Source organism: Phyllobates terribilis, unplaced genomic scaffold (assembly GCF_046119375.1).
Source record: "Phyllobates terribilis strain yellow unplaced genomic scaffold, ASM4611937v1 Scaffold_38__1_contigs__length_12584779, whole genome shotgun sequence".
Classification (NCBI taxonomy): domain Eukaryota; kingdom Metazoa; phylum Chordata; class Amphibia; order Anura; family Dendrobatidae; genus Phyllobates; species Phyllobates terribilis.
The window spans coordinates 1,644,115-1,665,164 of record NW_027362798.1 but is presented as its reverse complement, the minus strand read 5'-3'; the positions used below and the strand labels follow the sequence as shown (position 1 = coordinate 1,665,164).

Here is a 21,050-nt window from a genome sequence, read left to right as displayed (position 1 = left end):
CCCCTAATGTTACATTCAAACTCTCTAACACGCATCCTTCTCCTTACATTCCTTATCACTTTGAAATCACCCATAGGAACATCCAACAAATCATGCTTGACAACAAATTTTTCAACAAACTCATACCACACTGGACATTTAAACGAAACAGGCACTCTTGCATCCCTTCTCATCCATTTCAACCCAAACAACATCCATCCAGCCATATATTTAATCATAAAAGCCGTCTTGTTATCCCTACCTAACAGAACAACCACCGTTTTAATATAATTTAAACCAAGACAAAATTCAAAATTTGGGAAATCCATTCCCCCATGTTCACGTAACTTACACAAATATTCCCTTTTAAGTTTTTCCATCTTACTTCCCCAATAAAACGTAAAAATTAGCTTCTCAATCCGCCTAAAACCCCTATAAGGGGCTGGAAAAACCACTGACACAAAAAGTAACATAGGAAGAATCACTGACTTAATAATAAGGACTTTGCCTGACAATGTCAAGTCCCGTAACCTCCAAAAATTTAACTTCTGTTCAATCCTCTTACCGCATTCATCCCAACTCTCATTCCCTTTCAGATCTTTGTTAAACCACACCCCCAAAACCTTAATAGCACCTTCTTCACATATCACACCATCCATCCTAACACTCGAATCCCCGAAACACTTAAAGCTACACTTCCCCCAATTCACCCTAAAACCAGATGCACCACAAAAGAAATCTAAAAGCAACCTTGCTCGATTCATAGCAGCCATATTATCACTCACCACAACAACATCGTCCATATACCCCATTACCTTTACAGTCTTTCCACCACTCCCTGGGATCAGAAGACCATTCATCACTTTCTCTTTCCGAATCATGCACAACAGGGGCTCAATCACACTTATAAACAGGACAGGGGACAACGGACACCCCTGCCTGACCCCTGATTTTATGCACACCTTCTCACTCAAACATCCATTCACTAACACTTCACTCACCACACCATCATACAAACACCTTATGGCATTCACAAAAACACTAGGAAAACCCATCCTAACTAACACCTCAAACATAAACGCATGCGACACTCTATCAAAAGCTTTCTCAAAATCCACACAAAAAACCATACATTTCCCCTTCCTAAACATACAATCTCCAATTACGTCTCTCAACAACAAGAGGTTATCAGTCATACACCTACCTGGCACCGCGCACACTTGATCATCACCAACCACACTTCCAATCACCCCACGCATACGGTTAGCCAGAATTTTGCTAAAGACTTTATAATCTGCATTGAGTAATGTAATCGGCCTCCAATTACGCAAATTCTTTTTCTCACCCTTCTTATATAGTAAAACAACTACTCCTTCTTTCATGGAATTACAAAGTACACCATTCATCCACATATATTGACATACCTCCACAAAATCAACACCTATCACATCCCATGCTTTTACATAAAACTCCACAGGCAACCCATCTTTCCCAGGTGTTTTATTCTTTTTCGCACCATCCACCGCCTTTTTAACCTCATCAAAAACAATATCCTCACTCAAACACTCACGTTCCCCTGATTCAAGCTGACTCTCCAACATACCTAACACATGCTCTTTCAAACCCCCATCCACCCATTTAGACTCAAATAAACTACTATAGAAACTATGTACCTCATCCAACACTTCCCTTCCAACCACAGTCATACCATTATCATTTACAACCTCATCCAACTCATCTTTTTTACTGCACATTTTTTTAAAAAAGTACCTCGTACACTTCTCATCCATATCCAAATGCTCAACTCTCGTCCTAAAAATAATTTCCTTCCCACGCTTTTCCAAAACACGCTTCATCTCATCTCTCGCTCCTCTGAGTTGATCACTAACATCAATTCCTTTCATACTCATTTTATGTAACCACTCAATCCTCATATTTAAATCTTTAAATCTGCCTCTTTCAATTGCTGCTTTTTTATAACCCCACCTCCTAAAAAAATTCTTAATTTCCACTTTCACCCAATCCCACCATACAGTCACATCCACAAAATTATTTTTCCTAGACCTCCACCATTCATACTTACTTTCGAAGTCTCTCATAACCCTAACATCCTCTAACAACCTAACATTTAGCTTCCATACCCCAACACCATGCACCATTTTTTTATCACCTTCAAACATACCCCACAAACATTCATGGTCTGTGAAAGAAAAAACATGCTGTTTAAAAAATTTACACACCAAACCTCTATTTGTATACAGCATGCGGTCAATCCTGGACACTATTCCTCCCCTATCAGCTCTATATGTGGCCGGTGGTGGCTTACTCAAAAATTCCGCTGCATCTAAAAAAGAAAAATCAGATGTAATTTGATTAAGGACCTTACCCGTGACATCAATTTCCCCTTCAGAAACACAATTGAAATCACCAACTAATAATATTGGAATCCTTCCAGGCAAAAATAAACGTATTTTCTCTAATAGTGCTAACCTATCCCCTTTGTTAATTGGACAATACACGTTAACAATTTTCACCCTCCACCCTCTCCCCTTAACCACTGCCATTATACAACGACCTGGCTCCACCACCATATAATTTTCAAAACTTAAATCCCTATTCCCCAACAAAATCCCCACACCATCATTTTTGTTTGTCATTGAACCTGACCAAATACTATGCCCATATACCCAGTCCTTTTCAGGAGGTGACTCTTCAATTCCGCACTCTTGCAGACAGTAAATATTTGCTCCAAGATTTTTTAGTTCTTCCAGTATAGCCAATCTTCTAGGCTTAGATTTTATAAGCCTTACATTTATTGACAGTACACTACAGCCCACGTTGGAGCCCATTTTTTAACCATATTCGGTAAAAAAGAACATACCCCCCACCGAAGAGTCAACCTTTCTCGTCTTGAAACTCGATTCCTGATGTTAAGCAGAGAATGCTGGCCCCCTCCTCCAAAAAAGACCTCCTAGGAGAGGCACTGTAGCTCTCGGGATAGCTCCTATCACTTAAGGGGCTGATGCTCCCAATACTGGCAGGTGAAAAATCTGGCCGGAACTTCTTTGCAGAAGACACATCAGAGTCCTCATCAGGGGGCCTCACCACAGCCCCGGTGAAGTCACCCTGGCCACCACCACCTTCATGAATTGCCTCTGAGCTTTCCAAAGCCAACACCGGCGTTGTGGAGAGTGAACCGCTCACTTCTCCCTCACCACTCATATCAAGCAGAATTGACATATCTGCAGGCTCTATCTCAACAGCGCTTCCACCAGCAGGATCGGGTGCTTGCTCCATCTCTTCCATGAAGTCCCTTACTGCCTCGATCGCCTCACCAATAGTGGCGGCAGTAGTAGGACGTGGGGACACGGCCTCTGCATATGACCTGGAACGATGGGGACAGTCCTTGAAAGCGTGTCCCTCCTCGCCACATGCATTACAAACCATGGAGTTAGTACACTCCATTGCCAGATGACCCTCTTTATTGCATTTCCCACAAAACTTCTCCACCGTGCAGTCCTCTTGGTAGTGTCCAAAGGATTTACACTTCCTGCAAAAACGCGGAGCACCAGGAAAAAACATATACCCTCTATCCCTCCCGATGGCAAAACTGAGGGGAGGGTAGTGGATACCCCCAGGTCCCTGGGGGTCCTCCTGGAACCGAACAAAAAACTTGTGTTTGCCAGTCCACAAGCCCACCTCATTCCTCACCTTGTGTGAGTAGGACACATAGCTGCAATGAAGGTTCAGGAATCTAGTAATGTCCTCCACATCCACAAGGGGGTTGTGCATAAACACAACAACTGGCACTTCCCCCTTAGTATACAATACCGTGAATGTAAGCCCATCAAGAGCCGGATGATCCAAGGCTTGCTGATCCTTTAGAGTCTTGAAAAGATTCTGGCAAGCTGCCATACGATCAAGGACTAAAACGTACCGGCCATTCTTTGGGAACTCCTGTAGGCAAATGATGTCTCCACGACCAACATTCAAAATCTTGAAGATGACGACTTCCACCAAGAACCGCAGGTTAAAGAAATTCCTCTTCGACTCCTCAATATCAATGCGAAAAGCATTTTTGACCCGAATATCATCGGTCCCGGCATAGCGAATCTTGACGCCCATTATCACCTCTCGTTTCCTCTGGACCCCCCCCAATAGCAGCAGGCAGCTTAAGCCACCTAAGTGGCGATGCTGCAAGGCCGAGGGGGAGACACTATAGGATCCTTCTGACCAGATACAAGATCTAAGCCAAAAGGCCGAGAAGCGATAACCAGAATTGGTTTCAAACTACGGAGCCACCCAAGGATCCTGAAAAGTCCATTTGTGGAGATGAGCTCCTGGACTCCCGTTAAGAAGACATGTTGTCAACCTCTAGATCCCTTACATGCCTGCACTTTTCGGCTTGCTGCTGCTGCAATCCACGCGTTTTAGATCTGCATAACTCCACCTCTTTAAACACAGCACCTTCACCCCCTGCTGTTCCCACCCGCCTCAACACCGTTGGAAGGGAGGAGAACCAATTAAGGCGGGGGGTGGGGTGGAACGAGCAGCTGTCTACCCTTAGCAGGAGGGCTCCTGATTACATACCTCTCCTGCTGCTGCTGCTGCTGGCTGTCCAGCAGCAGACTGAAGGTGGCTGCTGCTGTGCACAGGTATATAAAGGCTCAGAGCCTATTATGACACGCGCAGCCAGCGTTCCATTGCCACATTCCATCTACTGCAGGCAGGATACCTGGCTGGCTGAATGTCGCTGAGAAGCTCACAGAGACCGCCATAAGCAACAGTTTAACAGAATGCCACAGACTAATCAACCAAACTTTTTGGGTTGGGTTCTCTTTTATAGTCTGCAGGCATTAAATGAAAGAAGTCAGTGTTCCAGCAGAAGGAGACAACGTTTCAGAAAAGGCATTGTAGCAAACCAAAAAAGAAATTTTAAGCGCAGCAGAGTAACCAGCGCACATACCTGTTAGCTCAGGTGAGTTTAAAAGGCTGCTGTTGATAACAAGGGCATTTGCTAAATAGATGGTGTGTGTGCAACAATATACTGAAAGGTCAATTATATTGTGCAGCTTATCTCACCACCTGTAGTTATTTAGGTGAAAGCTCCAAAATGCTTGCCTAATATGTCTGTTTATCCAAAAGGAAGTAAAAAGGGAGAGCTAGGAAGATAGCATTGCATCACATTACATGGCAATGCAATGCACAGTTGCTGAAGTTGAACCAAAATGAGCTTGTAATCTGGCTTCTGCAACTTTGAACATGAAAAATCCAATGAGGAGAAGAAAAGCAAAGCCAAAGAGTCCATCCCAAAATCCGACAAACAAGCAAAATGAACAAAAAACATTGAATTCAATTCTTTCTGATTTTAGAAACTGCATTAAAGAAGGGGTGCACCGGTCCTGGAGATACTGCAATACCAGGTCAATGCGTGGAGTGGACAGAGCAAGCTCTTTTTCCATCTCCCTGTTCTAAAAATCCATTTAATATATGGTCCCCAGATAGGGGACGTATCAGATATTAAACTGATAAGAACAGATACTACACTTGATCTTAGCCAAAAGGCCGAGAAGCGATAACCAGAATTGGTTTCAAACTACGGAGCCACCCAAGGATCCTGAAAAGTCCATTTGTGGAGATGAGCTCCTGGACTCCCGTTAAGAAGACATGTTGTCAACCTCTAGATCCCTTACATGCCTGCACTTTTCGGCTTGCTGCTGCTGCAATCCACGCGTTTTAGATCTGCATAACTCCACCTCTTTAAACACAGCACCTTCACCCCCTGCTGTTCCCACCCGCCTCAACACCGTTGGAAGGGAGGAGAACCAATTAAGGCGGGGGGTGGGGTGGAACGAGCAGCTGTCTACCCTTAGCAGGAGGGCTCCTGATTACATACCTCTCCTGCTGCTGCTGCTGCTGGCTGTCCAGCAGCAGACTGAAGGTGGCTGCTGCTGTGCACAGGTATATAAAGGCTCAGAGCCTATTATGACACGCGCAGCCAGCGTTCCATTGCCACATTCCATCTATTGCAGGCAGGATACCTGGCTGGCTGAATGTCGCTGAGAAGCTCACAGAGACCGCCATAAGCAACAGTTTAACAGAATGCCACAGACTAATCAACCAAACTTTTTGGGTTGGGTTCTCTTTTATAGTCTGCAGGCATTAAATGAAAGAAGTCAGTGTTCCAGCAGAAGGAGACAACGTTTCAGAAAAGGCATTGTAGCAAACCAAAAAAGAAATTTTAAGCGCAGCAGAGTAACCAGCGCACATACCTGTTAGCTCAGGTGAGTTTAAAAGGCTGCTGTTGATAACAAGGGCATTTGCTAAATAGATGGTGTGTGTGCAACAATATACTGAAAGGTCAATTATATTGTGCAGCTTATCTCACCACCTGTAGTTATTTATGTGAAAGCTCCAAAATGCTTGCCTAATATGTCTGTTTATCCAAAAGGAAGTAAAAAGGGAGAGCTAGAAAGATAGCATTGCATCACATTACATGGCAATGCAATGCACAGTTGCTGAAGTTGAACCAAAATGAGCTTGTAATCTGGCTTCTGCAACTTTGAACATGAAAAATCCAATGAGGAGAAGAAAAGCAAAGCCAAAGAGTCCATCCCAAAATCCGACAAACAAGCAAAATGAACAAAAAACATTGAATTCAATTCTTTCTGATTTTAGAAACTGCATTAAAGAAGGGGTGCACCGGTCCTGGAGATACTGCAATACCAGGTCAATGCGTGGAGTGGACAGAGCAAGCTCTTTTTCCATCTCCCTGTTCTAAAAATCCATTTAATATATGGTCCCCAGATAGGGGACGTATCAGATATTAAACTGATAAGAACAGATACTACACTTGATCTTAGCCAAAAGGCCGAGAAGCGATAACCAGAATTGGTTTCAAACTACGGAGCCACCCAAGGATCCTGAAAAGTCCATTTGTGGAGATGAGCTCCTGGACTCCCGTTAAGAAGACATGTTGTCAACCTCTAGATCCCTTACATGCCTGCACTTTTCGGCTTGCTGCTGCTGCAATCCACGCGTTTTAGATCTGCATAACTCCACCTCTTTAAACACAGCACCTTCACCCCCTGCTGTTCCCACCCGCCTCAACACCGTTGGAAGGGAGGAGAACCAATTAAGGCGGGGGGTGGGGTGGAACGAGCAGCTGTCTACCCTTAGCAGGAGGGCTCCTGATTACATACCTCTCCTGCTGCTGCTGCTGCTGGCTGTCCAGCAGCAGACTGAAGGTGGCTGCTGCTGTGCACAGGTATATAAAGGCTCAGAGCCTATTATGACACGCGCAGCCAGCGTTCCATTGCCACATTCCATCTACTGCAGGCAGGATACCTGGCTGGCTGAATGTCGCTGAGAAGCTCACAGAGACCGCCATAAGCAACAGTTTAACAGAATGCCACAGACTAATCAACCAAACTTTTTGGGTTGGGTTCTCTTTTATAGTCTGCAGGCATTAAATGAAAGAAGTCAGTGTTCCAGCAGAAGGAGACAACGTTTCAGAAAAGGCATTGTAGCAAACCAAAAAAGAAATTTTAAGCGCAGCAGAGTAACCAGCGCACATACCTGTTAGCTCAGGTGAGTTTAAAAGGCTGCTGTTGATAACAAGGGCATTTGCTAAATAGATGGTGTGTGTGCAACAATATACTGAAAGGTCAATTATATTGTGCAGCTTATCTCACCACCTGTAGTTATTTAGGTGAAAGCTCCAAAATGCTTGCCTAATATGTCTGTTTATCCAAAAGGAAGTAAAAAGGGAGAGCTAGAAAGATAGCATTGCATCACATTACATGGCAATGCAATGCACAGTTGGTGAAGTTGAACCAAAATGAGCTTGTAATCTGGCTTCTGCAACTTTGAACATGAAAAATCCAATGAGGAGAAGAAAAGCAAAGCCAAAGAGTCCATCCCAAAATCCGACAAACAAGCAAAATGAACAAAAAACATTGAATTCAATTCTTTCTGATTTTAGAAACTGCATTAAAGAAGGGGTGCACCGGTCCTGGAGATACTGCAATACCAGGTCAATGCGTGGAGTGGACAGAGCAAGCTCTTTTTCCATCTCCCTGTTCTAAAAATCCATTTAATATATGGTCCCCAGATAGGGGACGTATCAGATATTAAACTGATAAGAACAGATCAGGTTTCAACATATTTTATTAAGTGCGTAAAACATGGTTTACAATCAAAAACAACAACACAAACAGTACATTATTAAAACACAGAATTCCACCCATAAAAACCCCATATACGATTGGCATCCCTTCTCCCAATACATTTGACATCCCTTAAGTAATAAATATACATCTGGCTAAAAGCAATTTTAAGACAATCCTTCACAGAAATAGCATCACGTTTAAAAATTAAAATATTGCGTGCCTTCCAAAGGGCGTCTTTAAAACAGTTAATCATACACCAACATATACAATACTGTTGAGGGGTCGGACATTTAAAAAGGCCATATAAAACATATTCATGGTTAAAATCTCTTAAACCGCAAGTCCATTTTAAAAGAATCCCAACTTTGTGCCAAAGTTCCTGTGCAAATGGGCAATTCCACATAAGGTGCAAGGTGGTTTCGTCATTAACACATGAGTCTCTAGGGCATTTGGCTCTGGCCACCAGGCCTCTCCTGTGTTGAAACTCTCTGGTGGGGAGGCACTGGTGGACCACCATCCATGCGATGTCCTTATGTCCATTTGCTAAGAATTTCCCGAAGACATTCTTCCAAACTTGCTTCGATCTCTCTTCTGAGAAATTTACTATGGGGGTCACATCTTCATTCCTCCTCAGAAAAGATAAAAGCTTCTTGCGGTCTTTAAAAATGTCCATATTAAAATCACCAAGGCTATAAAATCGAACAGTCTTTTCTAAGATTGCTTGGTGTTTGGGGGGGCATAGTAAAACAGGGGAATTCAACGACAACTTAAACCATCTTTTAAAAATCATCCCACAAGTATATTTTAAAAAATAACTTAGCGCACTATTACCATTAAAATGTTTGAAACAAAAGCAGAAATAATTTAAATACAAATAAATATGTAAGTCGGGGACATCCCTTCCGCCGTTCATTTTATTCTTCCTCATTATTTCTCGCCTTAATTTTTCCATTTTGGAGTTCCATAAAAACATAAAGATCATCCTAGTCATTTTTTTAATTAAAACATCAGAGGGGGGGTACACCATAGCTATATACAGTATGAGGGGTAACAACACTGATTTTATAATTAAAATTTTCCCCTCCATTGTTAGGGACCTCAAACCCCAAAATGATATTTTCTTTGACATTTTTTCTATGACATTCTCCCAGCTTTGAGTTCCCACATTCTCCTCGTTAAAAACAACTCCAAGAATTTTTACATTGTCTCGTTTTATAGTGAGCTGCGGGAGTTGGGCGGTGTCCCAGGATCCCAAAGTCAGACATTCAGATTTATTTAAATTAAGTTTCAAACCGGATGCCTGGGAAAAAAAATCAATGCGCAGCACCGCCCTCCGGAGGGAAGCAGGGTCCACGCACACAACCGTCACGTCATCCATGTAGCCAAAGACTCTCACATCACTGCCACCTCCGCCTGGAACAGGAACCCCTCTAATCACTTTGTCTTTTCTTATTGCGCTCAGCAGGGGCTCCATGGCGCAGATGAACAGGATGGGCGACAAGGGGCATCCCTGCTTCACTCCGGACTCAAGGGGAACTCCATCTGTTAAAAAGCCATTAAGAGAAATTTGACTAAAACAATTTTTATATAAAATCTTAATACAATTTAAAAGCATATTAGGGATACCCATTCTTTTTAAAACTCTAAAAAGAAATCTATGAGAGACTCTATCGAAAGCTTTTTCAAAATCTAGGGCTAAAAGAGCTACATTTTGACCCCGGTCTCTGGAATACCAAATTACATCCCTTAATACGTTTAAAACCTCTGAAATACTTCTGCCTGGTACACTACAAACCTGCTCAGGCCGGATCAGTTTGGCAATGACACTCCTGAGCCGGTCAGCAACCACCTTAGCAAGTACCTTGTAATCAACATTTAGGAGAGTTATGGGTCTCCAATTCGCTAGAGCACTGCGGTCACCTTTTTTATATATCAAAGACACCACTCCTCTCCTCCACGAAAATGGCAACTGTTCACAAATAAAAACTTCTTTAAAAAGCATAAAAAGGTCCTCTTTTAAAATGTCCCAAAAAGTAAGGTAAAATTCTACAGGTAGGCCGTCACAGCCAGGTGCTTTACCCTTAGAGAAACTTTTAAAAACATAAAATAATTCCTCTAAAACAATATCGCGTTCTAAAAACTCCTGGTCTGTAAAATTTAACTTAAAATCGAGATCATTAAGAGCATCAGATAAAAAGGACTCATCTATACACTTTTTACTAAAAAGATGCTTATAAAAGTTAAAAGTAGCATTCAACATTCCCTGCATAGATGTTTCACCCTCTAGATTTGTGATCACTTCTCTTTTATCCATGACTTTTTTGAAGAAGAAGCGAGAGCACTTCTCCCCCTCCTCCAAGTGCTGCACTCTAGAGTTAAAAATAATCTCTTTCCCCTTTGTGTCTATGCAGTTCTGAATTTCAGTTTTTAGGCTAGCAATATCATCTCCCACCTCCACCCCTAGCTCTTTGAATTTAAAAAGTGTTTGTAGTTTGGTGTTAAGATCACTAAAACATCTTTTTTTCTCGCTGGCTTTACGTCTCCCTGCTTTTATAAAAAACATTCTGACTTTTTTTTTCAAAATTTCCCACCAGGTTACCATAGGGGCATCAGAAGGTTTTTGTCGCCGCCAGTCTTGATAGGCTTTAACAAAGTCTTGTCGAATCAGAGGGTCCTCCAGCAGGTAAGTACTTAGACGCCAGAGGCCCCTGTTGACCCTCTGTTCATCCCGGTATTCTAGGTGCACCTCCAAGCCCTTATGGTCAGAAAATATATTTGATGTTAAAACACATTTTACAGGGTTAAAATCATCTGATAGGAAAATAAAATCGATCCTGGAGGACACCCCTCTTCCGGACCACGTGTAACCAGGGTCCGTCGGCAGGAGTGACCTCCACGCATCGCATAATTTAAAATCAGTTATAAAATCTTTCAATAGATGACATGACTTATCCAATTTGCGTAAAGGGTCACCCCCCGCTCGTTGTTCACTAGCACAAAGACAATTAAAATCACCCCCTACGATCAGGGGAGGTGACCCAGTACAGTACAATGGCAATATCCCAAATAAATTAATTCTCTCTTGCTTATCAGGGGGAGCATAAACATTCATTACACGTAGGATAAAACCATTAAATTTAAAATGCACTAAAACCACTCTGCCTGGTACTATTTCTGTGACAGCATTTATAGTAATATTTCTCCCACGACAGAGGAAGCCCACCCCTGCTGACTTGTTGTCGTTGGAGCCAGACCAGATGGAGGGCCCCAGTCTCCAATCTGTCTTGATATCATTATAATTTAGTGCATGTTGTATCCCGCATTCCTGTAATAAACATATGTCAAAGTCAGTGGTTTCTAAGTACTTAAATAGAGCAGCCCTACGAACTGGGCTCTTTAATGACCTCACATTCAGTGAGACAAGTCTTAATGTGGGCATTCATAGGTCAGGGTGGTGGATCTTCCATGAGGACACCTGACTCAAAGCCCTGTATATCAAATTGCTCCAGGACATCCGGGCTAGAGGACCCAAACGACTCGATATTCTGTGAGCCGGCAGTTGCCCCCTCGTAGGTCACGGTTCCCAGCCACATTCCAGGAGACGCTGGGGCTTCGACATTCCGTCTCTTTTTCGGGGCAGACTCCACTAGGTCACTGGTGCAGTCCTCCTCTTCCTCCACCTCCTCCAGGGGGGGAGACTGGTCCATCAGGACAAGATCAGCAACACAGATTTCCTGATGTTCGCCACCTAGAAGCAAAGCCCCCTCATCTGGCTGGCTAATCGCCCTGGAAGATCCTGAGGCCATCGCTGCGTGGTCCCCTGTAGCCAACCGCACAGGGGCACCACCCTCCAGCCCAACAGGATCGGTATCGGGAACCATCGATACGGAGGATACCCTCCCAGAAGGAGGACCCCCCCGCTCCGGTCCATGCGAGGTCCGCCCATCGTTAAGGGACTTCGATGCAGGGGCCGCACCAGAGGGGCCTCCGGCTCCCTGCTCCATCCCAGCCTTCTCGCCCTTCGAACCGCCCTCCGACGCCGGCCTGCCAGTGAAGACCGGTGGGCGCATCGGCTCAGCTTCAGAAGATGCAGCTTCTGCGTAGGTCCTGGTCCTGGTCCTGTTGGGGCATCCTCGGAACATGTGCCCCGCCTCACCGCAGAGATTGCATTTCCTCCCAGCGGGACAGTCCTTCATTAAATGTCCGTAACAGCTGCAATTATTGCAGCGGTCTACTTTCCTGCCCGTGCAGGACGTTTGGGTATGACCCATTTGTCCACAGTTCCTGCAACATACTGGCATTCCAGGATAAAATAAGTAGCCTCTGCTCTTACCGATTACGAAGGTTGAGGGAGGGTGTAGCATTCCTCCCACTCCACTAAGGTCCCTCTTTAGACGGGCCATATACCTTCTCTTGCCGCACCAGAAGCCTACCGCGTTCTTCACAGTACCCAGGTATCTCAAATCATCACAATAGCGGGTAAGGTAGGTCGAGATGTCTGCAGCTTCCACAAAGGGGTTCGGGAAATGCACCACGATGGGGATCTCGTCATAAGCATACAAGAGACAAAAGGTTAGTCCATCCAATTCATCTAAGTAGTTTTTCTCGTTTACCTTTTGTACGAGTTGCTGACAGCATCCCTGGCTCTTGAAGGTGATGGTGTAAGTCCCCTTGTACTCGTTGTCCTGGAAGCAGAATATGTCTTCCCGCCGAAACTCCAGAACTCCAAGAAGAATCCTATGGCAGATGTAGTCCAAATTCTTCTCCATCTTCGATGCTGCTCCAACTTCAATCCTCACGGTGTTCCGCATCCGGGCATCACCCGATGAATATGTGAGCGTTGCCGGCATCCTTCACTCAGGAACGTACCGACTCTTCTCTCTGAAAGGCGCAAGCCTTCATGGGATCCCTTCCCGTTGCTCCCGGACTAATCCTTCCTCCCAATAGCAGCAGGGGGGTTAAGTCCCTCCGAAGAGGAACGATCCCCCCAGGCCGAGAGAAAGGGTACCAAGAGCACCTCACAGGCAAAACCACACAGGTAAACCTGATAGATCGTGCCAAAAGGCCGAGAAGCGATAACCAGAATTGGTTTCAAACTACGGAGCCACCCAAGGATCCTGAAAAGTCCATTTGTGGAGATGAGCTCCTGGACTCCCGTTAAGAAGACATGTTGTCAACCTCTAGATCCCTTACATGCCTGCACTTTTCGGCTTGCTGCTGCTGCAATCCACGCGTTTTAGATCTGCATAACTCCACCTCTTTAAACACAGCACCTTCACCCCCTGCTGTTCCCACCCGCCTCAACACCGTTGGAAGGGAGGAGAACCAATTAAGGCGGGGGGTGGGGTGGAACGAGCAGCTGTCTACCCTTAGCAGGAGGGCTCCTGATTACATACCTCTCCTGCTGCTGCTGCTGCTGGCTGTCCAGCAGCAGACTGAAGGTGGCTGCTGCTGTGCACAGGTATATAAAGGCTCAGAGCCTATTATGACACGCGCAGCCAGCGTTCCATTGCCACATTCCATCTACTGCAGGCAGGATACCTGGCTGGCTGAATGTCGCTGAGAAGCTCACAGAGACCGCCATAAGCAACAGTTTAACAGAATGCCACAGACTAATCAACCAAACTTTTTGGGTTGGGTTCTCTTTTATAGTCTGCAGGCATTAAATGAAAGAAGTCAGTGTTCCAGCAGAAGGAGACAACGTTTCAGAAAAGGCATTGTAGCAAACCAAAAAAGAAATTTTAAGCGCAGCAGAGTAACCAGTGCACATACCTGTTAGCTCAGGTGAGTTTAAAAGGCTGCTGTTGATAACAAGGGCATTTGCTAAATAGATGGTGTGTGTGCAACAATATACTGAAAGGTCAATTATATTGTGCAGCTTATCTCACCACCTGTAGTTATTTAGGTGAAAGCTCCAAAATGCTTGCCTAATATGTCTGTTTATCCAAAAGGAAGTAAAAAGGGAGAGCTAGAAAGATAGCATTGCATCACATTACATGGCAATGCAATGCACAGTTGCTGAAGTTGAACCAAAATGAGCTTGTAATCTGGCTTCTGCAACTTTGAACATGAAAAATCCAATGAGGAGAAGAAAAGCAAAGCCAAAGAGTCCATCCCAAAATCCGACAAACAAGCAAAATGAACAAAAAACATTGAATTCAATTCTTTCTGATTTTAGAAACTGCATTAAAGAAGGGGTGCACCGGTCCTGGAGATACTGCAATACCAGGTCAATGCGTGGAGTGGACAGAGCAAGCTCTTTTTCCATCTCCCTGTTCTAAAAATCCATTTAATATATGGTCCCCAGATAGGGGACGTATCAGATATTAAACTGATAAGAACAGATTTTTTTTTTTTTTTTTTCCAAACACTCAGAAATTAAGTTTTATAATCTTAAATCGTATATCACCAAACTCAAGATTTTAGTTCCATCATCGTGTTTAGATATTATATTTATATTTTTTCATTTGAATTAATATATATAAAGTTAAACATAACAATTCCTTTGCAGTTTCAACAGTTTCCAAACAAATCACCACTGACATTACTTCACCCGGTTTCCCAAACTAAATATCCCCTTTTTCTCTTTTACTTTCCTCCCAACAAAACCCCTTAACTTCTTTTCTTCCTCCTCATGCTCTAACCGCATCTGTTCCCTATCATACTCTTCCTCATCATCTCTGAAAGTCACCACCTTCTCCAACACTTTACCCTTTTCCTCTTTTACTTCTTTCTTTTCACCAGATACTTTCCTTGATCCACAATTTTCCTGTACCGTTACCTTTTTCTTCAATTTCACCTTTAAACTTTCAACTTCTTTTCCCTGCTTATTCTCCTCTATAATTATGGCATCAACTTCCTTCTTCATTTTATCACCAATATCTTCCTTTTGTCCTCCAAAGTTCTTTTCAAAAGTTCCTTTGCTGCTTTCCATGTAACAATACCCAGAACTCCCGTTTACCATAATCCTCCCATTATGCAAATTTTCTTCTCCTGTTGTCCACACCAAAAAACGTCTCTTTCCGTTCCAAATACCAACTTTGTTCCTGTATAATTTCTGAAACTTTACCATCTTACATTTAGATTCCAAAAAAACCATTATCTCCTCTATTTCCACAAACGGATTGTCCATGTAAATTATCACACTCTTCGGTTTCCCCATGAATGATGCACTTACTCCAATTTTCCCAGAATCCTCTTCACTCCAGCCTTTGAAAAAATGAATGCACTTTTCCTCAGAAACTAGAGTCACATCACAAACTTTACCTTGCTTTATTTCTTGCATACAGTAGATATCCTTCTCCAAAACTTCATATTTCCTCAAAATTTCCAGAATCCATTTTTCTTCCAAAAAAGTTTCTTCCGTCTCCCGTTTCACAAAAAAATGTAAGCATCTCTTCTTTTTCCAAAACTCCATCTCAACGATCTGTTTTCCTTCCGTTTTTTCCTTTTAATCCTCCAAATGTTGCCACCACAGCTATGTGTGGCGACAGTTGCCCCCCACAGCTATGTGTGGTGACAAGGTGATCGCCTCTCGTTGCCCAGGGACTAATCCGACTCCCTAATAGCAGCAGGGGGGTTTAGCTCCACCGATAAGTGTAGCGATCCCCCCAGGCCAAGGAGCCGGGTACCCCAAGCGCCTCCCAGCCAAGACCAAGGCAGAAACCGCTAGATCACTGCACTTGATCTTAGCCAAAAGGCCGAGAAGCGATAACCAGAATTGGTTTCAAACTACGGAGCCACCCAAGGATCCTGAAAAGTCCATTTGTGGAGATGAGCTCCTGGACTCCCGTTAAGAAGACATGTTGTCAACCTCTAGATCCCTTACATGCCTGCACTTTTCGGCTTGCTGCTGCTGCAATCCACGCGTTTTAGATCTGCATAACTCCACCTCTTTAAACACAGCACCTTCACCCCCTGCTGTTCCCACCCGCCTCAACACCGTTGGAAGGGAGGAGAACCAATTAAGGCGGGGGGTGGGGTGGAACGAGCAGCTGTCTACCCTTAGCAGGAGGGCTCCTGATTACATACCTCTCCTGCTGCTGCTGCTGGCTGTCCAGCAGCAGACTGAAGGTGGCTGCTGCTGTGCACAGGTATATAAAGGCTCAGAGCCTATTATGACACGCGCAGCCAGCGTTCCATTGCCACATTCCATCTACTGCAGGCAGGATACCTGGCTGGCTGAATGTCGCTGAGAAGCTCACAGAGACCGCCATAAGCAACAGTTTAACAGAATGCCACAGACTAATCAACCAAACTTTTTGGGTTGGGTTCTCTTTTATAGTCTGCAGGCATTAAATGAAAGAAGTCAGTGTTCCAGCAGAAGGAGACAACGTTTCAGAAAAGGCATTGTAGCAAACCAAAAAAGAAATTTTAAGCGCAGCAGAGTAACCAGCGCACATACCTGTTAGCTCAGGTGAGTTTAAAAGGCTGCTGTTGATAACAAGGGCATTTGCTAAATAGATGGTGTGTGTGCAACAATATACTGAAAGGTCAATTATATTGTGCAGCTTATCTCACCACCTGTAGTTATTTAGGTGAAAGCTCCAAAATGCTTGCCTAATATGTCTGTTTATCCAAAAGGAAGTAAAAAGGGAGAGCTAGAAAGATAGCATTGCATCACATTACATGGCAATGCAATGCACAGTTGCTGAAGTTGAACCAAAATGAGCTTGTAATCTGGCTTCTGCAACTTTGAACATGAAAAATCCAATGAGGAGAAGAAAAGCAAAGCCAAAGAGTCCATCCCAAAATCCGACAAACAAACAAAATGAACAAAAAACATTGAATTCAATTCTTTCTGATTTTAGAAACTGCATTAAAGAAGGGGTGCACCGGTCCTGGAGATACTGCAATACCAGGTCAATGCGTGGAGTGGACAGAGCAAGCTCTTTTTCCATCTCCCTGTTCTAAAAATCCATTTAATATATGGTCCCCAGATAGGGGACGTATCAGATATTAAACTGATAAGAACAGATACTACACTTGATCTTAGCCAAAAGGCCGAGAAGCGATAACCAGAATTGGTTTCAAACTACGGAGCCACCCAAGGATCCTGAAAAGTCCATTTGTGGAGATGAGCTCCTGGACTCCCGTTAAGAAGACATGTTGTCAACCTCTAGATCCCTTACATGCCTGCACTTTTCGGCTTGCTGCTGCTGCAATCCACGCGTTTTAGATCTGCATAACTCCACCTCTTTAAACACAGCACCTTCACCCCCTGCTGTTCCCACCCGCCTCAACACCGTTGGAAGGGAGGAGAACCAATTAAGGCGGGGGGTGGGGTGGAACGAGCAGCTGTCTACCCTTAGCAGGAGGGCTCCTGATTACATATCTCTCCTGCTGCTGCTGCTGCTGGCTGTCCAGCAGCAGACTGAAGGTGGCTGCTGCTGTGCACAGGTATATAAAGGCTCAGAGCCTATTATGACACGCGCAGCCAGCGTTCCATTGCCACATTCCATCTACTGCAGGCAGGATACCTGGCTGGCTGAATGTCGCTGAGAAGCTCACAGAGACCGCCATAAGCAACAGTTTAACAGAATGCCACAGACTAATCAACCAAACTTTTTGGGTTGGGTTCTCTTTTATAGTCTGCAGGCATTAAATGAAAGAAGTCAGTGTTCCAGCAGAAGGAGACAACGTTTCAGAAAAGGCATTGTAGCAAACCAAAAAAGAAATTTTAAGCGCAGCAGAGTAACCAGCGCACATACCTGTTAGCTCAGGTGAGTTTAAAAGGCTGCTGTTGATAACAAGGGCATTTGCTAAATAGATGGTGTGTGTGCAACAATATACTGAAAGGTCAATTATATTGTGCAGCTTATCTCACCACCTGTAGTTATTTAGGTGAAAGCTCCAAAATGCTTGCCTAATATGTCTGTTTATCCAAAAGGAAGTAAAAAGGGAGAGCTAGAAAGATAGCATTGCATCACATTACATGGCAATGCAATGCACAGTTGCTGAAGTTGAACCAAAATGAGCTTGTAATCTGGCTTCTGCAACTTTGAACATGAAAAATCCAATGAGGAGAAGAAAAGCAAAGCCAAAGAGTCCATCCCAAAATCCGACAAACAAGCAAAATGAACAAAAAACATTGAATTCAATTCTTTCTGATTTTAGAAACTGCATTAAAGAAGGGGTGCACCGGTCCTGGAGATACTGCAATACCAGGTCAATGCGTGGAGTGGACAGAGCAAGCTCTTTTTCCATCTCCCTGTTCTAAAAATCCATTTAATATATGGTCCCCAGATAGGGGACGTATCAGATATTAAACTGATAAGAACAGATTTTTTTTTTTTTTTCGAAAGCCCGAATTCGTGTACAAAACCCGAGTGCGCTTAAAAAAGTGACAAGTGCCACAAAAAAAGTGCACTAGGATGCTGGTCTTCTTGAAACCCTCTCCAAAAGGAGAAGAGTCCCCCAAACCATTCCCCGTCCCTCCGAGCCAGAAGGCCACAGCGAGGAACAGGGACAAATAGCCACCTCCAGCCGGAGCCAGAGGCGACCCAATCTTACCCCCAGCACCTGCCCGAGTTCTCACCCGAGCAAGGCACTGGGAGCCAAAGACTGTGCTCCCCTCCCGGAAGAGGGGAGCCAACAACGCTCTCCTCCAGAAAGAGGAGAGCCAGGGGGGTTCAGGGGGGAGCGGAACCTGATGGCCACACACTCCCCCCCTAGACCTGCCAAGAGAGGAACCCGTAAGGGAACCGCATCCCGACAAAATCCTAGTAAGGACGTGGACACACGTGAAAAAGTGGACACACAGTGACAAAAAAATTAAATAAATAGTGAAGGTTTCACAGTATAATACTGCCCGGACCTTCGACCGGGAATTGAAAAATTCCCCATCCTAAGGCCAGAAGGCCCGGAATAAGGGTGTGTGTGAAGAAAGAAATATTGAAGTGCTAGTGCAAATGTGCCATAAACTCAAGTGGGGTTCCCAATCCCAGTGAGTTGAGGCACCCCAGGGTCACCACTCCTGGGGCACTTCACACTTCGGGCTTTCGATCTTCCCCGGCCCAATGGCGTCGATCCTGGGGGGCCATGCTTTCCACCAGATGACTATATTAGCCACCTGGCGTACTAACAAGCGCCTAAACCCCAGTGTGCATAATGTATCAATCTACTAGGGCGGCCAACATCCAAAACCGCCTTTTCGAAAGATACTACACTTGATCTTAGCCAAAAGGCCGAGAAGCGATAACCAGAATTGGTTTCAAACTACGGAGCCACCCAAGGATCCTGAAAAGTCCATTTGTGGAGATGAGCTCCTGGACTCCCGTTAAGAAGACATGTTGTCAACCTCTAGATCCCTTACATGCCTGCACTTTTCGGCTTGCTGCTGCTGCAATCCACGCGTTTTAGATCTGCATAACTCCACCTCTTTAAACACAGCACCTTCACCCCCTGCTGTTCCCACCCGCCTCAACACCGTTGGAAGGGAGGAGAACCAATTAAGGCGGGGGGTGGGGTGGAACGAGCAGCTGTCTACCCTTAGCAGGAAGGCTCCTGATTACATACCTCTCCTGCTGCTGCTGCTGCTGGCTGTCCAGCAGCAGACTGAAGGTGGCTGCTGCTGTGCACAGGTATATAAAGGCTCAGAGCCTATTATGACACGCGCAGCCAGCGTTCCATTGCCACATTCCATCTACTGCAGGCAGGATACCTGGCTGGCTGAATGTCGCTGAGAAGCTCACAGAGACCGCCATAAGCAACAGTTTAACAGAATGCCACAGACTAATCAACCAAACTTTTTGGGTTGGGTTCTCTTTTATAGTCTGCAGGCATTAAATGAAAGAAGTCAGTGTTCCAGCAGAAGGAGACAACGTTTCAGAAAAGGCATTGTAGCAAACCAAAAAAGAAATTTTAAGCGCAGCAGAGTAACCAGCGCACATACCTGTTAGCTCAGGTGAGTTTAAAAGGCTGCTGTTGATAACAAGGGCATTTGCTAAATAGATGGTGTGTGTGCAACAATATACTGAAAGGTCAATTATATTGTGCAGTTTATCTCACCACCTGTAGTTATTTAGGTGAAAGCTCCAAAATGCTTGCCTAATATGTCTGTTTATCCAAAAGGAAGTAAAAAGGGAGAGCTAGAAAGATAGCATTGCATCACATTACATGGCAATGCAATGCACAGTTGCTGAAGTTGAACCAAAATGAGCTTGTAATCTGGCTTCTGCAACTTTGAACATGAAAAATCCAATGAGGAGAAGAAAAGCAAAGCCAAAGAGTCCATCCCAAAATCCGACAAACAAGCAAAATGAACAAAAAACATTGAATTCAATTCTTTCTGATTTTAGAAACTGCATTAAAGAAGGGGTGCACCGGTCCTGGAGATACTGCAATACCAGGTCAATGCGTGGAGTGGACAGAGCAAGCTCTTTTTCCATCTCCCTGTTCTAAAAATCCATTTAATATATGGTCCCCAGATAGGGGACGTATCAGATATTAAACTGATAAGAACAGATACTACACTTGATCTTAGCCAAAAGGCCGAGAAGCGATAACCAGAATTGGTTTCAAACTACGGAGCCACCCAAGGATCCTGAAAAGTCCATTTGTGGAGATGAGCTCCTGGACTCCCATTAAGAAGACATGTTGTCAACCTCTAGATCCCTTACATGCCTGCACTTTTCGGCTTGCTGCTGCTGCAATCCACGCGTTTTAGATCTGCATAACTCCACCTCTTTAAACACAGCACCTTCACCCCCTGCTGTTCCCACCCGCCTCAACACCGTTGGAAGGGAGGAGAACCAATTAAGGCGGGGGGTGGGGTGGAACGAGCAGCTGTCTACCCTTAGCAGGAGGGCTCCTGATTACATACCTCTCCTGCTGCTGCTGCTGCTGGCTGTCCAGCAGCAGACTGAAGGTGGCTGCTGCTGTGCACAGGTATATAAAGGC

At 44.5% G+C, this 21,050-nt stretch overlaps 7 non-coding genes and 1 pseudogene across 7 annotated transcripts; all 8 read right to left on the bottom strand.

Moving 5' to 3' along the window:
* Positions 1-5,365: 5,365 nt before the first annotated feature.
* On the bottom strand, positions 5,366-5,556 carry LOC141183740 (U2 spliceosomal RNA). Its single transcript, XR_012258564.1, has one exon. It is a non-coding gene; the product is annotated as a U2 spliceosomal RNA (small nuclear RNA).
* A 1,115-nt stretch (positions 5,557-6,671) lies between these two features.
* On the bottom strand, positions 6,672-6,862 carry LOC141183739 (U2 spliceosomal RNA). The gene has a single exon (XR_012258563.1). It is a non-coding gene; the product is annotated as a U2 spliceosomal RNA (small nuclear RNA).
* A 1,115-nt stretch (positions 6,863-7,977) lies between these two features.
* On the bottom strand, positions 7,978-8,167 carry LOC141183397 (U2 spliceosomal RNA). Its single transcript, XR_012258363.1, has one exon. It is a non-coding gene; the product is annotated as a U2 spliceosomal RNA (small nuclear RNA).
* Positions 8,168-14,342: 6,175 nt separating this feature from the next.
* LOC141183385 (U2 spliceosomal RNA) lies at positions 14,343-14,532 on the bottom strand. Its single transcript, XR_012258354.1, has one exon. It is a non-coding gene; the product is annotated as a U2 spliceosomal RNA (small nuclear RNA).
* A 2,442-nt stretch (positions 14,533-16,974) lies between these two features.
* LOC141183738 (U2 spliceosomal RNA) lies at positions 16,975-17,165 on the bottom strand. Its single transcript, XR_012258562.1, has one exon. It is a non-coding gene; the product is annotated as a U2 spliceosomal RNA (small nuclear RNA).
* A 1,115-nt stretch (positions 17,166-18,280) lies between these two features.
* Positions 18,281-18,465, bottom strand: LOC141183433 (U2 spliceosomal RNA). Its single transcript, XR_012258389.1, has one exon. It is a non-coding gene; the product is annotated as a U2 spliceosomal RNA (small nuclear RNA).
* A 791-nt stretch (positions 18,466-19,256) lies between these two features.
* On the bottom strand, positions 19,257-19,348 carry LOC141183553 (U2 spliceosomal RNA; annotated as a pseudogene).
* A 1,115-nt stretch (positions 19,349-20,463) lies between these two features.
* LOC141183736 (U2 spliceosomal RNA) lies at positions 20,464-20,654 on the bottom strand. Its single transcript, XR_012258561.1, has one exon. It is a non-coding gene; the product is annotated as a U2 spliceosomal RNA (small nuclear RNA).
* Positions 20,655-21,050: the final 396 nt, after the last annotated feature.